Source organism: Hyla sarda, chromosome 4 (genome assembly GCF_029499605.1).
Source record: "Hyla sarda isolate aHylSar1 chromosome 4, aHylSar1.hap1, whole genome shotgun sequence".
NCBI classification, from domain to species: Eukaryota; Metazoa; Chordata; class Amphibia; order Anura; family Hylidae; genus Hyla; species Hyla sarda.
Window position 1 is genome coordinate 52,595,034 of NC_079192.1, and position 16,367 is coordinate 52,611,400.

Sequence of the window (16,367 nt, forward strand, 5' to 3'; positions counted from 1 at the left end):
GTTCTACTTTGGTTTAATCTGACCATATGACATTCTCCCAATCCTCTTCTGGATCATCCAAATGCTCTCTAGCAGACTTCAGACGGGCCCGGACATGTACTGGCTTAAGCAGGGGGACATACCTGGCACTGCATGATTTGAGGCCCTGGTGGCGTAGTGTGTTACTGATGGTAGCCTTTGTTATTTTGGTCCCAGCTCTCTGCAGGTCATTCATTAGGCCCCCCCCCCCCCCCCTGTGGCTCTGGGATTTTTGCTCACCATTCCTGTGATCATTTTGACACCATGGGGTGAGATCCTGTGTGGAGCCCCAGATCGAGGGAGATTATCAGTGGCCTTGTATGCCTTCCATTTTCTAATAATTGCTCACACAGTTGATTTCTTCACACCAAGCTGCTTGCCTATTGCAGATTCAGTCTTCCCAGCCTGGTGAAGGTCTACAATTTTGTTTCTGGTGTCCTTCGACAGCTCTGTGGTCTTGGCCATAGTGGAGTTTGAAGTGTGACTGTTTGAGGTTGTGGACAGGTGTCTTTTATACTGATAACAAGTTCAAACAGGGGCCATTAATACAGGTAATGAGTGGAGGACAGAGGAGACTCTTAACCCCTTAAGGACGCAGGACGTAAATGTACGTCCTGGTGAGGTGGTACTTAACGCACCAGGACGTACATTTACGTCCTGTGCATAACCGCGGGCATCGGAGCGATGCCCGTGTCATGCGCGGCTGATCCCGGCTGCTGATCGCAGCCAGGTACCCGCCGGCAATGGCTGACGCCCGCGATCTCACGGGCGTCCGCCGTTAACCCCTCAGGTGCCGGGATCAATACAGATCCCGGCATCTGCGGCAGTGCGCGATTTGAATGATCGGATCGCCCGCAGCGCTGCTGCGGGGATCCGATCATTCATAACGCCGCACGGAGGTCCCCTCTCCTTCCTCCGTCCGGCTCCCGGCGTCTCCTGCTCTGGTCTGTGATCGAGCAGACCAGAGCAGAAGATGACCGAAAACACTGATCTGTTCTATGTCCTATACATAGAACAGATCAGTATCAGAAATCATGGTATTGCTATGAATAGTCCCCTATGGGGACTATTCAAGTGTAAAAAAAAAATTAAGAAAATGTAAAAGTAAAAAAAAGTGAAAAATCCCCTCCCCCAAGAAAAAAGTAAAACGTCCGTTTTTTCCTATTTTACCCCCAAAAAGCGTAAATTTTTTTTATAGACATATTTGGTATCGCCGCGTGCGTAAATGTCCGAACTATTAAAATAAAATGTTAATGATCCCGTACGGTGAACGGCGTGAACGAAAAAAAAAAAGTCCAAAATTCCTACTTTTTTAATACATTTTATTAAAAAAAAATTATAAAAAATGTATTAAAAGTTTTTTATATGCAAATGTGGTGTAAAAAAAAAAGTACAGATCATGGCGCAAAAAATGAGCCCCCATACCGCCGCTTATACGGAAAAATAAAAAGTTAGAGGTCATCAAAATAAAGGGATTATAAACGTACTAATTTGGTTAAAAAGTTTGTGATTTTTTTTAAGCGCAACAATAATATAAAAGTATGTAATAATGGGTATCATTTTAATCGTATTGACCCTCAGAATAAAGAACACATGTCATTTTTACCATAAATTGTACGCCGTGAAAACGAAACCTTCCAAAATTAGCAAAATTGCGTTTTTCGTTTTAATTTCCCCACAAAAATTGTGTTTTTTGGTTGCGCCATACATTTTATGATATAATGAGTGATGTCATTACAAAGGACAACTGGTCGCGCAAAAAACAAGCCCTCATACTAGTCTGTGGATGAAAATATAAAAGAGTTATGATTTTTAGAAGGCGAGGAGGAAAAAATGAAAACGTAAAAATTAAATTGTCTGAGTCCTTAAGGCCAAAATGGGCTGAGTCCTTAAGGGGTTAAAGGGGTATTCCAGGCAAAACCTTTTATATATATATATATATCAACTGGCTCCGGAAAGTTAAACAGATTTGTAAATTACTTCTATTAAAAAATCTTAATCCATCCAATAGTTATTAGCTTCTGAAGTTTTCTGTCTAACTGCTCAATGATGATGTCACGTCCCAGCAGCTGTGCATGATGGGAGAATATCCCCATAGGAACTGCACAGCTCCCGGGACGTGAGTCATCAGAGAGCAGTTAGACAGAAAACAGCAACTCAACTTCAGAAGCTAATAACTATTGGAAGGATTAAGATTTTTTAATAGAAGTAATTTACAAATCTGTTTAACTTTCCAGAGCCAGTTGATATATATAAAAAAGTTTTGGCCTGGAATACCCCTTTAACCTTCTTAGCGGTTAATTTTCCCTGCCAGGAGCGGTAACCCCGAGTCACACTTGGGGTAGCATTGCAGAGTTGCCGGGGTAATAAGGCTGCATGATATATCGTAAAAGCAATCGAATCGTGATTTTTCACAGTCGTGTGTAAGATACGGAGAACTCACCTCAGACACTGTTTGATGCAGACAAACCTCTTTATTGAAGGAACAAGTAGGGCGACATAGCAGGGAGGTGGAAGATGGTTCGGCGTGGAAGATCACGGGGGTCCCCAGCGGCGGGACCCCCGCGACCAGCCATCTTATCCCCTATCCTTTGGATAGGGAATAAGATGTCTTAGTGCCAGAGTACCCCTTTAATGTTAGCTGCAGTATATAAGGGCCCCACTTTTCCCTCCAGCAGATAACATGAAGCTGTTGCTGATCATTTCGCTGTTCTTCGCTGCTCTCTTTGGTGCCCATGCTGAGGTGTCTGATAAGTTTGACCACTGCACAAAGTTTTTTTAATAAGGAGCAAATCCCCCGTGGGTTTGAAGGCATTTAGTGTTGCTTGCGAATATTCGCAATTCGAATTTTATTCGCGAATATCGCATATTCGCGAATTCACGAATATTCGTGAATATAGCGCTATATATTCGTAATTACGAATATTCGTTATTTTTTTTTTTTTTCACAGTACACATCACAGTGATCATCCCTCTCTGCTTCCAGCTTATGTGGTGTAAGAAGGCTCTAATACTACTGTGTGAGACTGGTGTGCGAAGTTTCGCATATGCGAAAATTTGCATATACTAATTTTCTAATGTCAATTACTAATGTTAATTAGTTGAATATGCAAATTTTCGCATATGTTAGTTTTCGTACACGTGAATATTCGCATATGCGAAAATAAAACGAGTATATCACGAATATGCGAATATTCGCGAATATGACGAATATTCGTCCATATATTCGCGAATATTCGCGAATTCGAATATGGCCTATGCCGCCCAACACTAAAGGCATTGCTAGGGCAGATCTATTTGATCGTAATGATTTACCAGATGGGATCATTGTAAATGACCTGGGTTCTCCAGCCTATATCTGCCAAACATTTAACAATATCTCTTGGTTCGCCACCTTATATGACAGAGGAAGACTTATGCCCCTGTACTCGCACTACATACGGAATGTGACATCTGATAAATCTTCAGAAAAATATAAATGACACAAGGCTTTCAGTTTAGAGCCTCAGGTAAGTTTAAATAAAAATATATTTTTTCCCTATATTGTGGAATTATGTATTATTTCCATTGATAAATCCTCAATGTTAAATATAAATAACAATATGGATTACAATTTTTTTCAAAAGATTTTCTAAAAGGAATATTGAGATAATTCACATACACCAATGTTCTTGCAATATACTTTAAAGGGGTGCTCCACTAAAAAAAAACTTTTTTTTTTAATCAACTGATGACAGAAAGTTAAACAGATTTGTAAATTACTTCTATTAAAAATCTTAAACCTTCTAGTACTTATCAGCTGCTGTATGCTCCACAGGAAGTTCATTTCTTTTTGAATTTCCTTTCTGTCTGACCACAGCGCTCTCTGCTGACACCTCTGTCCATGTCAGGAATTGTCCATAGCAGGATAGGTTTGCTATGGAGATTTGCTCCTTGTTATGGAGCAGGATATGGATCCTCTAACCTGTGTGGCTGATGACTCGGACCGCATCGGTGAGTGGAGTCTAAGGTGCCGCTGGCCTTCACCAGAGCCCGCTCAAGGCAGGACGGGCTTGCTGCGGCAGGCAACACCCAGGTCACTACCCCCGACATGGCTCGACCACACAGATAGCTGGGCAAGGCAAGGTTCCAAAGAATAAGGCAGTAGTGTAGTCAAACGTAGCAGAAGGTCAAGGCAGGCGTCAAAGGTGCGAAGTCAGATAACGTAGCGGGAAGGTCTGGATACACTGGTAAGGCAATATGGCAATATGGAACGCTTATTCTCAGGCTAGGAGCACTGAAGATCTGTCAGGGAAGAGGGGGAGGTGCAGGTACGTATAGAGTGGGGACAGGTGCATGACATAATTATGGGCGTACTGGCCCTTTAAATTTTAGAGCTCCGGCATGCGCGCCCAAGGGGACGGGGATGCATGCAGAGTCAGAGTGGAGGCAGCAGGGGAGCGTGGTGAGTAACAGGCTGGGACTCTAATGCGGGCTCGTCCCGCGATTCGAATCCCAGGAGCGCGAAGCATGACACTCCTACTCTGGACAGTTCCTAAAATGGACAGAGGTGTCAGCAGAGAGCACTGTGGTCAGACAGAAAAGAAATTCAAAAAGAAAAGAACTTCCTGTGCAGCATACAGCGCCTGATAAATGCTGGAAGAATTAAGATTTTTTTCAATAGAAGTAATTTACAAATCTGTTTCACTTTCTGGCACCAGTCTTATTGGCTGTCAGCTGATGATGCTTCAAGCCAGAGAACACAAGCACCAATAAGGAGCATTACATCTGTAGCACGGATGTATTAGATGAGGCCACTCTACATTCTCAGGTGTAGCGCTCAGGTGGAAGCAGCAGCAGAGGAGTTTAGGGTTAGCAGATCTCACCAGGGGTTCGGTTCAAACTTTTAAAAGGTTTCCTACTTGGGCGATGCTATATGATCAAATATACCAAATGCCAAGTAAGGGGAAAACACAAAGGGTATGTTCAAATGACGCAGATTTGATGCGCAGGATTTTCTGCTGCAGATTTCAATGTAAACTATATGACTGAGCACAGCTTCAAATCTGCTGTTACAAATCCTGCGCATCAAATCTGCACAGGATCCTGTACGTGTGAACCAGTGGCATCTCCAGCATTCATATTTAGGGGGGGGGGCACATGGGGGGCCAGTGACGAAAGTGGGGGGCAATTTTAAAACGTGTGTGTATGTGTGTGTGTATATATATATATATCATAAATAAATACATATATATATATATATACACACACACATACACACACTCTGTGCAGAACATGTTTAATTTAAAAAAAATGTAAACATTTTTATTTAAAATCTTCATACATTCTTGTTGCACAATAATTTTTTTTTTCCATTTTTGCCGTAGATTTTTGGGTAAAATTACTGATGTCATTACAAAGTAGAATTGGTGGCGCAAAAAATAAGCCATCATATGGATTTTTTAGGTGCAAAATTGAAAGGGTTATGATTTTTAAAAGGTAAGGTAAGGAAAAAAAGTGCATAAACAGAAAAACACTGAGTCCTTAAGGCGTTAAAACTTTTGGACACTACCATTAACTTTGATAGCGGCATCTAAAGTGTTAATGTCGGCAGTGGCGTTGCTAGGGTTGGTGTCACCCGGTGCAGTAGAAAATGGTGTCACCCCATACCTCCCCCCCCCCCTCAGTAAGTTTTTAGCCTGTTGTGACAGACACCACTGTTGTAGCGCATTGTGAGAAATTCCAGTATAATAATCAGATATACCAGTTGCCACAGAATAGGAAAGTGTTAAAGAAGTTTTCACCATTTAAATATACAGCTCCCAGAATTACTTAAAGGGGTACTCCACTGGAAAACATTTACTTTTATATCAACTGGTGCCAGAAAGTTAAACAGATTTTTAAATTACTTCTATTTAAAATCTTAATACTTACAGTACTTATAAGCTGGTGTATGCTCCACAGGAAGTTGCGTAGTTCTTTCCAATCTGACCACAGTGCTATTTGCTGACACCTCTGTCCATGTCAGGAACTGTCCAGAGCAGGATAGGTTTGCTATGGGGATTTGCTCCTACTATGGACAGTTCTTGACATGGACAGAGGTGTCAGCACAGAGCACTGTGGTCAGACAGAAAAGAAATTAAAAAAGAAAATAACTTCCTGTGAATCGCTTATACAGCAGCTAATAAGTACTGGAAGGATTAAGATTTTTAAATAGAAGTAATTTACAAATCTGTTTAACTTTGCAGCACCAGTTGATTAAAAAAAATTTTTTGCCAGTAGAGTACCCCTTTATGCAGTGGTGAGGTTATGCTGGGAGTTGTAGTTTCACTTACCATAACTGTAGAACTGACAAGCGACTACAGCTCTGATAGGACACAGAGAGGAGAATGTACAATGATATCAGTGACGTCTTCTCTATAGTCTTCCCTTATCTAATTCAGATGGTACATACCGCCTGGTCCAGCTAAAACTTCTGTCTGCAGAATGTGACGCCCAGACGTCTCCTTACTATGTCAGCGCATTCTCATCCTCTATATGAAAACAATTATTATTATAAACCTGCCAGACATTGTATCCTCTAAATATAATACTACTATACACTATACTCTTTGATTATAAACCTTCCATACACCATACCCACTGAATATAATAATACCACACACTGTACATTCTGAATATAATACCAACACATACTGTACACTCTGAATATAAATCTGCCACATACTGTACCCCTGAATATAATACTATCACATACTGTACCCTCTGAATATAATACTACCATATACTGTACCCTCTGAATATAATACTACCATATACTGTACCCTCTGAATATTAATCTGCCACATACTGTACCCCTGAATATAATACTATCACATACTGTACCCCTGAATATAATACTATCACATACTGTACCCTCTGAATATAATACCAACACATACTGTACACTCTGAATATATTACTACCACCCACTGCGCCCTCTGAATATAATACTTAGAGATGAGCAAACTACAGTAAATTCAACTCGTCACAAACTTCTCGGCTCGGCAGTTGATGGCTTTTCCTGCATAAATTAGTTCAGCTTTCAGGTGCTCCCGTGGGCTGGAAAAGGTGGATACAGTCCTAGGAGACTCTTTCCTAGGAATGTATCCACCTTTTCCAGCCCACCGGAGCACCTGAAGGCTGAACTAATTTACGCAGGATAAGTCATCAACTGCTGAGCCGACAAGTTCGTGACGAATCAAATTTACTGTAAGTTCGCTCATCTCTAATAATACTACCACAAACTGCGCCCTCTGAATATAATACTACCACCCACTGCACCCTCTGAATATAATACTACCACAAACTGCGCCCTCTGAATATAATACTACCACAAACTGCGCCCTCTGAATATAATACTACCACCCACTGTGCCCTATGAATATAACACTACCACAAACTACGCCCTCTGAATATAACGTTGCCATACAGTGCACCCTCTGAATATAATACCACAACCGCAGTAACACCCCTCAACATCCATTAGCTGATGCTATTACCACGGGAGGGGGGTATTGGTGGTGTTGCTAGTGGATGATCGGGGTGCTACTACTGGGGGGGGGGGGGGGTGTTGCTAAAGGATGATGAGGGTGCTACTGGCCATCCCCCCTGGCAGTATCACCCCCATCATCCATCGGCAGGATCATCCTCCTGGCAGGAGCATCGCCATCATCCACCATCAGGATCTGCTGATGGAGGTGCTGCTGGGGGGGGGGGGTAGTTGCTGGCGGATGATGAGGGTGCTACTGCCAGGGGGGGGAGCATTAGGTAGGCAGCAGTTCCCCCACATTAGGTAGGTAGCAGTTTCCCCACATTAGGTAGCATCTTTTCCCCACATTAGGCAGCATAGATTCCCCACATTTGGTACCAGTTTCCCCACATTAGGTAGGTACCAGTTACCCCATATTAGGTATCAATTTCCCCATATTAGGTAGCACAGATTCCCCACATTAGGTAGCAGTTTCCCAACATTCAGTAGCACAGATTCCCCACATTAGCTAGCATAGACTCCCCACATTAGGGAGCATAGACTCCGCACATTAGGTATCATAGACTCCGCACATTAGGTATCATAGACTCCGCACATTAGGTAGCATATACTCCGCACATTAGGTAGCATAGACTCCCCACATTAGGTAGCATAGACTCAGCACATTAGGCCGCAGGTTCCCCACAATGCTTCAAAGTCTCCCCCCCCCCCCCCCCCCCACACACACACACACACACACGCACACACACACACACACACACACACAAAAAACAACACATACAACACAGAGAGACACACACACAAACACACACACACAGTCAGAGAGTCACACACACACAGAGTCACACACAGTCACACACACACACAGAGTCACACAAACACACAGTCACACACAGAGTCACACAAATACACAGTCACACACACACTCAGAGAGTCACACACACACTCAGAGAGTCACACAAACACACACACAGTCACACACACACACACACAGAGTCACACACACAAACATAGATAGCGACAGACAGACAGACACACACACTCACCCATCCAGCGCAGCGATCCTTCTCACCGGGCGCAATGCGAGTGACGTAACTGACGTCCCCCTGCGCGGCCATGCGGTGTGACGTCAGGCCGGCGCAGACGTGGGAGCGGAGGCCGGGCACAGTACTGGTGAAGGTGATGGGGGGGGGCGTGATGACGGACGGGCGCACTGAAAGGGGGGGGGGGGTTGCTAACGGACGGGCGCACCGCACACACAGCACAGGGGGGGGGGGGGGGTGCTGACGGATGGGAGGCCGGTTGGGCACAGTAGGGGGGTGTCAGTGTAGCTGGGGAGGGGGTGTGGGTGCTGCGGAGCGTCTTGGTGTCACCCCATTAGGTTGGTGTCACCCGGTGCGGGCCGCACCCCCCGCACCCGGGTCGCAACGCCACTGAATGTCGGACATCAGCCTGATTGGTGATGTCTGGCATTAGCCGAGGGTTCTGGCTAATGATTTATACAACACAGTGGGAGCAGGCACTATACATACACATACGTCTTGTGTTCTTAGGTCTCATTTACACGGATGGATCCCCAGCATATTTTACTCTGCGGATCCCCCGACAATGGACCCTACAGTGCTGCCTCCATCTGTGCCTGATCATAACGGCAATCCTCCGCTACGAGCAGACACGCTTTGATGTGTATACTCGCACACATAAGAGAGCAGGAGGAGCGGCCATGATGTCTGCTCGTAGCGGAGGATTGCCGTTATGAGCAGCACAGATGGAGGCAGCACTGTAGGGTCCATTGTCGGCGGATCCGCAGAGTAAAATACACTGTGGATCCACCCCTGAATGAGCCCTTAGGATACGCTCACACGTACAGTATCTGCTGTATATTTTTTGCAGCTGATTTTGCTACCTATTGAAGCTAATGGGTTGCAAAATGAGCTGCACAAAATATGCAGCAAAAATATGCAGCAGATCCTGTACATTGAATGTACCCTTAAGGGGTTAATGATAAACTAGCAGTGTGTTCACATGTTGTCCTTCCAGAGGGGTCACTTTCCCTCCTCCAGTGTCCACAGATCACCAACAGGTCACATTACCAGAACAATTTATGGAAAAATCACGGCAAAAATCGAGCGGCTTTACCGCGATTTTACGAAAATCGCAGTAAAACTGCGCAATTTTGCCGTGATTTTTCCCAAAAATTGTTCTGACAATGTGACCTGTTGGTGATCTGTGGACACTGGAGGAGGGAAAGTGACCCCTCTGGACTGCTACTATACACATGACCCAGCCCCAGGATATACTGCTGATCTGGGGGGAGAGAGGGAGGACACGGGACATCACTCACCTCACATGAAGCTGCTCTGTGTTCCGGAGGCCTGTCAGCTCTCGGCCCCGCCCTCTCCTGTGCTGGGGGCGGAGCCATCATCAGGTACCTTCATCCCTGCTCTGCCTGTCTCTGCTAATGATACGCAGACCAGGAGCAGCACAGGGATATCCCCAGCAGCTGCAGCGGGCTCTTTACCCAGCCGGTCAGTCCGCCCCTGGTCCCGATACTAGTATCGGGACAGCCCTATTTATTTTAAATTGGGGAGGGGGGGCACGGCCTGATCTAGGGGGGCCATGGCCCCCTCTGCCCCCCCCCCCCCCCCTAGCGACGCTACTCTTGTGAACATACCCAAAAGATGTTTTTAATCAAGCAGAATATAGCATGATATTATTGACTCACAGGTGACGGCTTCTTTGATCAGAGTTGTTCACTTTTTCCCTTCCTTCTCTATCCGGCCAAGACCATCATAATGACTTCTCCCGGCCATGACTTGTCTCCACAGACCCTGCCAGACAAGCATTTTAGGCTTCATTCTTCAGCACAATGCCAAACTCTATACAAATTCCCCATGTGTATTGCCCCACATAGTAATAGTGCCCACTTTGTGCCCACATAGTTTTACGTCCCCTATGTGCCCCCCATAGATATACTGCCTCCAGCTACATACAATATGTCTGTGTACTGCCCTCTGTCCTGACACTAGTCCTCCAGGCTGGGGTCAGCCATACTGCTCCCAAAAGTTCACTCACCAGCTGTCCCGCACCTTTTTCTGCTTGGCTGTGCTCCTCCAGACTGAACACATGGCACATCAGTGACAAGTCCACAGCTACTTTAAGCTAGCAGAGGATCAGGGTCAGGGCTAGTGTTACCCCCTACTAATTTATAGTAGCTGCAGGCTTGTCACTGATGTGTCATGCAGTGCGCGCCTAGTCTGAAAGAGCACAACCAATCAAGACATACGGGCCAACCGGAGAGTCAAGCGCCAGGCCAGAGCTTTCCAATTTTTGTTTGTTTCCAATTTTAGACGTGGATAGTGTGGTGAAAAAACCCTCGCCGTATGGCTAATTGCAGGTATCATGTTGATGTGATACCAGTATCCGGTATCAGCATTACAAATTTGGCTGCTACCCCCCTGTGCCATTTCATACCCCCCCCCCCCTTCATTACTCCCTGTGCCACTTACTTTCCCCTTATCACCCCTCTGTGTGATTTCATTCCCCCCTTGTGCCACTGCAATCCCCCTCATGATCCCTCCAATGCCATTTCATTCTTGCTCCCCCCCCCCCCCATCTTCCCTATTTATACCCCTTAAACCTTTTCATTCCCCCCGCGGCTGGACTGGGTGTGAAAACCAGCCCTGTAAAAAATCACATACCAGCCCCATAGTGTTGCGTCATTATACCAGCACGTCATCATTTTCTTGCTCATAAAAGGTAAAATTATGCATTTTAAAGCATATTAGTTTCCCCACATTAGGTGCAGTATAGTTCCCCACATTAGGTGCAGTATAGTTCCCCCCCCCCCCCATTAGAAGCAGTATAATTTCCCACATTAGGCTGGCAGTATAGTTCCCCCACATTTGGTGCAGTATAGTTCCCCCACATTAGGTGCAGTATAGTTCCCCACATTAGGTGCAGTATAGTTCTCCCCACATTAGGGGCAGTATAGTTCCCCACATTAGGTGCAGTATAGTTCCCCACATTAGGTGCAGTATAGTCCCCCCACATTAGGTGCAGTATAGTTCCCCACATCAGGTGCAGTATAGTTCCCCACATTAGGTGCAGTATAGTTCCCCCCCCCCACATTAGGTGCAGTATAGTTCCCCCCCACATTAGGTGCAGTATAGTTCCCCCACATTAGGCTGGCAGTATATTTCCCCCACATTAGGTGCAGTATAGTTCCCCCACATTAGGTGCAGTATAGCTCTCCACATTAGGTGCAGTATAGTTCCCCCCACATTAGGTGCAGTACAGTTCCCCCCACATTAAGTGCAGTATAGTTCCCCCCCACATTAGGTGCAGTACAGTTCCCCCACATTAGGTGCAGTATAGCTCCCCACATTAGGTGCAGTACAGTTCCCCACATTAGGTGCAGTACAGTTCCCCCACATTAGGTGCAGTATAGTTCCCCCACATTAGGTGCAGTATAGTTCCCCACATTAGGTGAAGTCACTGAGGACAAGCAGGGCTCTGTACACCGAGGACAAGCAGGGCTCTGTACACCGAGGACAAGCAGGGCTCTGTACACAGAGGACAAGCAGGGCTCTGTACACCGAGGACAAGCAGGGCTCTGTACACTGAGGACAAGCAGGCTCTGTACACTGAGGACAAGCAGGCTCTGTACACTGAGGACAAGCAGGGCTCTGTACACTGAGGACAAGCAGGGATCTGTACACTGAGGACAAGCAGGGATCTGTACACTGAGGACAAGCAGGGATCTGTACACTGAGGACAAGCGGGGCTCTGTACACTGAGGACAAGTGAGGCTCTGTACACTCAGGACAAGCAGGGATCTGTACACTGAGGACAAGCAGGGATCTGTACACTGAGGACAAGCGGGGCTCTGTACACTGAGGACAAGTGAGGCTCTGTACACTCAGGACAAGCGGGGCTCTGTACACTGAGGACAAGCGGGGCTCTGTACACAGAGGACAAGCGGGGCTCTGTACAATAAGGACAAGCAGGGCTCTGTGCACTGAGGACAAGCAGGGATCTGTACACTGAGGAAAAGCAGGGATCTGTACACTGAGGACAAGCAGGGATCTGTTCACTGAGGACAAGCAGGGCTCTGTACACTGAGGACAAGTGGGGCCCTGTACACAGAGGACAAGCGGGGCTCTGTACACTGAGGACAAGCAGGGCTCTGTACACTGAGGACAAGCAGGGATCTGTACACTGAGGACAAGCGGGGCTCTGTACACTGAGGACAAGTGAGGCTCTCCAAAGGCAAATTGTACAAAAAATGGCAAAGCCAATAATTATAAAGATCAGTGGAAAAGCATGCAGTACAATAATACAATATGTGAGGAAATACCAAATGCAAGCAAACCACAGATGGAGGAGCAATAGTGGAATGGCAAGAGGGCAGGGAGACCGGAACCCCACACGTTCCTTCACTCTCTTGTGACTTCCTCAGGGGTGATGTCAAGAGTATTGGGAGAATGTCATATGGTCAGATGAAACCAAAGTAGAACATTTTGGTAAAAACTCAACTCGTGTTTGGAGAAGAAAGAAGGCTGAGTTGCATCCAAAGAACACCATACCTACTGTGAAGCATGGGGGTGGAAACATCATGCTTTGGGGCTGTTTTTCTGCCAAGGGACCAGGACGACTGATCCATGTAAAGGAAAGAATTAATGGGGCCATGTATCGTGAGATTTTGAGTGAAAACCTCCTTCCATCAGCAAGGGCATTGAAGATGAAACTTGGCTTGGTCTTTCAGCATGACAATGATCCCACATAGAGATGAGCGAACGTTAGAAAAATTTTATTCGGCCGATTCGCCAAATTTTCCGAAAAAGTTTGTTTTGATCCGAATTTTTTTGCGGCTAATCTATATTAAAAAAGGCTATTTCTAGCCTACATACAGCCTCTATAGGGGTATAGAACACTTTGCTGTGTCCTAAAACGCATATGGAGTGTGCTGGGGTAGTGAAATAATAATGTTATTCAGAACATGCAGATTACCGGCATCGCTTTTAGAATCACTGCCGCACAGCAGCACAATGACAGAGCCTGGTGGTGGCATCAGTGTCAGGAGACCATATAGTGGCTGAATGACATAGCGTGGACATGTTGGCAGCATGAGGAGACCATATAGTGGCTGAATGACACAGCGTGGAGGTGTTGGCAGCATGAGGACACTATATAGTGGCTGAATGACACAGCATGGAGGTGTTGGCAGCATGAGGACACTATATAGTGGCTGAATGACACAGCTTGGATGAGGCTGAAGCATGAGGACACCATATAGTGGCTGAATGACACAGCTTGGATGAGGCTGAAGCATGAGGACACCATATAGTGGCTGAATGACACAGCATGGAGGTGTTGGCAGCATGAGGACACCATATAGTGGCTGAATGACACAGTTTGGATGAAGCTGAAGCATGAGGACACCATATAGTGGCTGAATGACACAGCATGGAGGTGTTGGCAGCATGAGGACACCATATAGTGGCTGAATGACACAGTTTGGATGAAGCTGAAGCATGAGGACACCATATACAGTGGTCCCTCAACATATGATATTAATTGGTTCCAGGAGAACCATCATATGTTGAAACCATCATATGTCGAGTACATATGTCTATGTAAAAATGGTAATTGATTCTGGGGCCTCGGAACCATTGTATGTTGAATACATATCTCTATGGGAAACTGCCAATTGGTTCTGGGATGACCATTGTATGTGGAGTGTATGGGGAGTGTTGAACAAACCAGGGTGCCTCCAGCTGTTGCACAACTACAACTCCCAGCATGCATGTACAGCCATTGACTATCTGGGCATGCTGGGAGTTATAGTCTTGCAACAGCTGGAGGCACACTAATAGGGAAACATTGATGTATGGGGTGTATAGTGTGTCTATGTATTGTATGTGATGTGTGACATCGCATACAGTACTGCACAGTTCTTTAAATACCTGCAGGGGGGACAGAATGTCCTCCATTACGATCCTGGCGACTACAGCTCCATAGGAAAGGAAGGGGAGGGCAGCCAGCAGCTCATTGGATGCATGCAGCAAGATGCTGCAGGCTATTGGCTATGGCTGCACTGGGGGGCGGGGCTTACACAGAGCTCACAGTGGAAGCCTGCGTGAGTTAGCAGGACAGCATGTGAGTAACAGGAGGCAGAACGGGGCACACGGGGCAGATTAAACAACTATCTGTCAGTTGCTGAAGTTGTCAGCGCTGTCAGATAGCTGTTTGTACGATGGCCCCGACACACAGCAGCATCATATGTCGATGCTGCCTTCAACATACGTACGATGGGCTCTGAGAGGCCATCGTATGTTGAAATGATCATATGTCGGGGCCATCACTGTAGTGGCTGAATGACATAGCGTGAAGGTGTTGGCAGCATGAGTAGGCACTAGGCCTTCACAATCCCTAAGATTAATATATGAATTTAGAAATTTAAACTGAAGATTTTGGATAGCGGGTGCTACCTATGATAAAATTTGAATTTCCCAGACCCAGGCCCAGCAGCGGCATCAATAAACCATTTATTGCCTGAATGACACAGACTGGAGTTGGCTGATGCACAAGTACACACCAGGGCTTCACAATCCCCCCAAAAAAACACAACAATTTTAGAAATTTTTTGAGAAGATTTTGGATAGCGGGTGTTACCTATGAGAAAATTTGAAATTCCCAGACCCAGGCCAAGCAGCGGCATCAGTAAACAATATATTGCCGGAATGACACAGCCTGGAGTTGGCTGATGCATGAGTACACACCAGGGCTTCACAATCCCCCCCAAAAAAACAAAGATTTTAGAAATTTTTTATGAAGATTTTGGATAGCCGGTGCTATCTATGAGAAATTTTTAAATTCCCAGACCCTGGCCCAGCAGTGCCATCAGTAAACCATATATTGCCTTAATGACACAGCCTGGAGTTGGCTGATGCACGAGTACACAGCAGGGCTTCACAATCCCCCCCCCCCCCCCCCCCAAAGAAACACAACAATTTTTGAAATTTTTTAAGAAGATTTTGGATAGCGGGTGCTACCTAAGAAAAAATTAGAAATTCCCAGACACAGGCCCAGCAGCGCCATCAGTAAACCATATATTGCCTGAATGACACAGTCTGGAGTTAGCTGATGAGGAGACCACTGATTTTTTTTATTTGAAATTGAAATCAAACTTTGAGGGTCACGAACCCCAGCGTGTGGGTATGAAGGACCAAATCTAACAAGCCCCCACAGTGGCATCAGTAAACCATATATTGCCTGAGTGACACAGCCTGGAGTTGGCTGATGCATGAGTACACACCAGGGCTTCACAATCCCCCCCCCCCCCCCCCAAAAAAAAAACACAACAATTTTAGAACTTTTTGAAGAATATTTTGGCTAGCGGGTGCTACCTATGAGAAAATTTGAAATTCCCAGACCCAGGCCCAGCAGCGCCATCAGTAAACCATATATCGCCTGAATGACACAGCCTGTAGTTGGCTGAAGCACGAGTACACAGCAGGACTTCACAATCCCCCCAAAAAACCCAACAATTTTAGAAATTTTTGAAGAATATTTTGGATAGCGGGTGCTACCTATGAGAAAATTTGAAATTCCCAGACCCAGGACCAGCAGCGCCATCAGTAAACCATATATTGCCTGAATGACACAGCCTGGAGTTGGCTGATGTAGGAGGAGACCATTGAAATGCCTGATTTATTTATTTGAAATTTAAATCAAACTTTAAGGGTCACGGTCCCCTGCATGTGGGTACGAAGGACCAAATCTAACAAGCCCCCACAGCGGCATCAGTAAACCTTATATTGCCTGAATGACACAG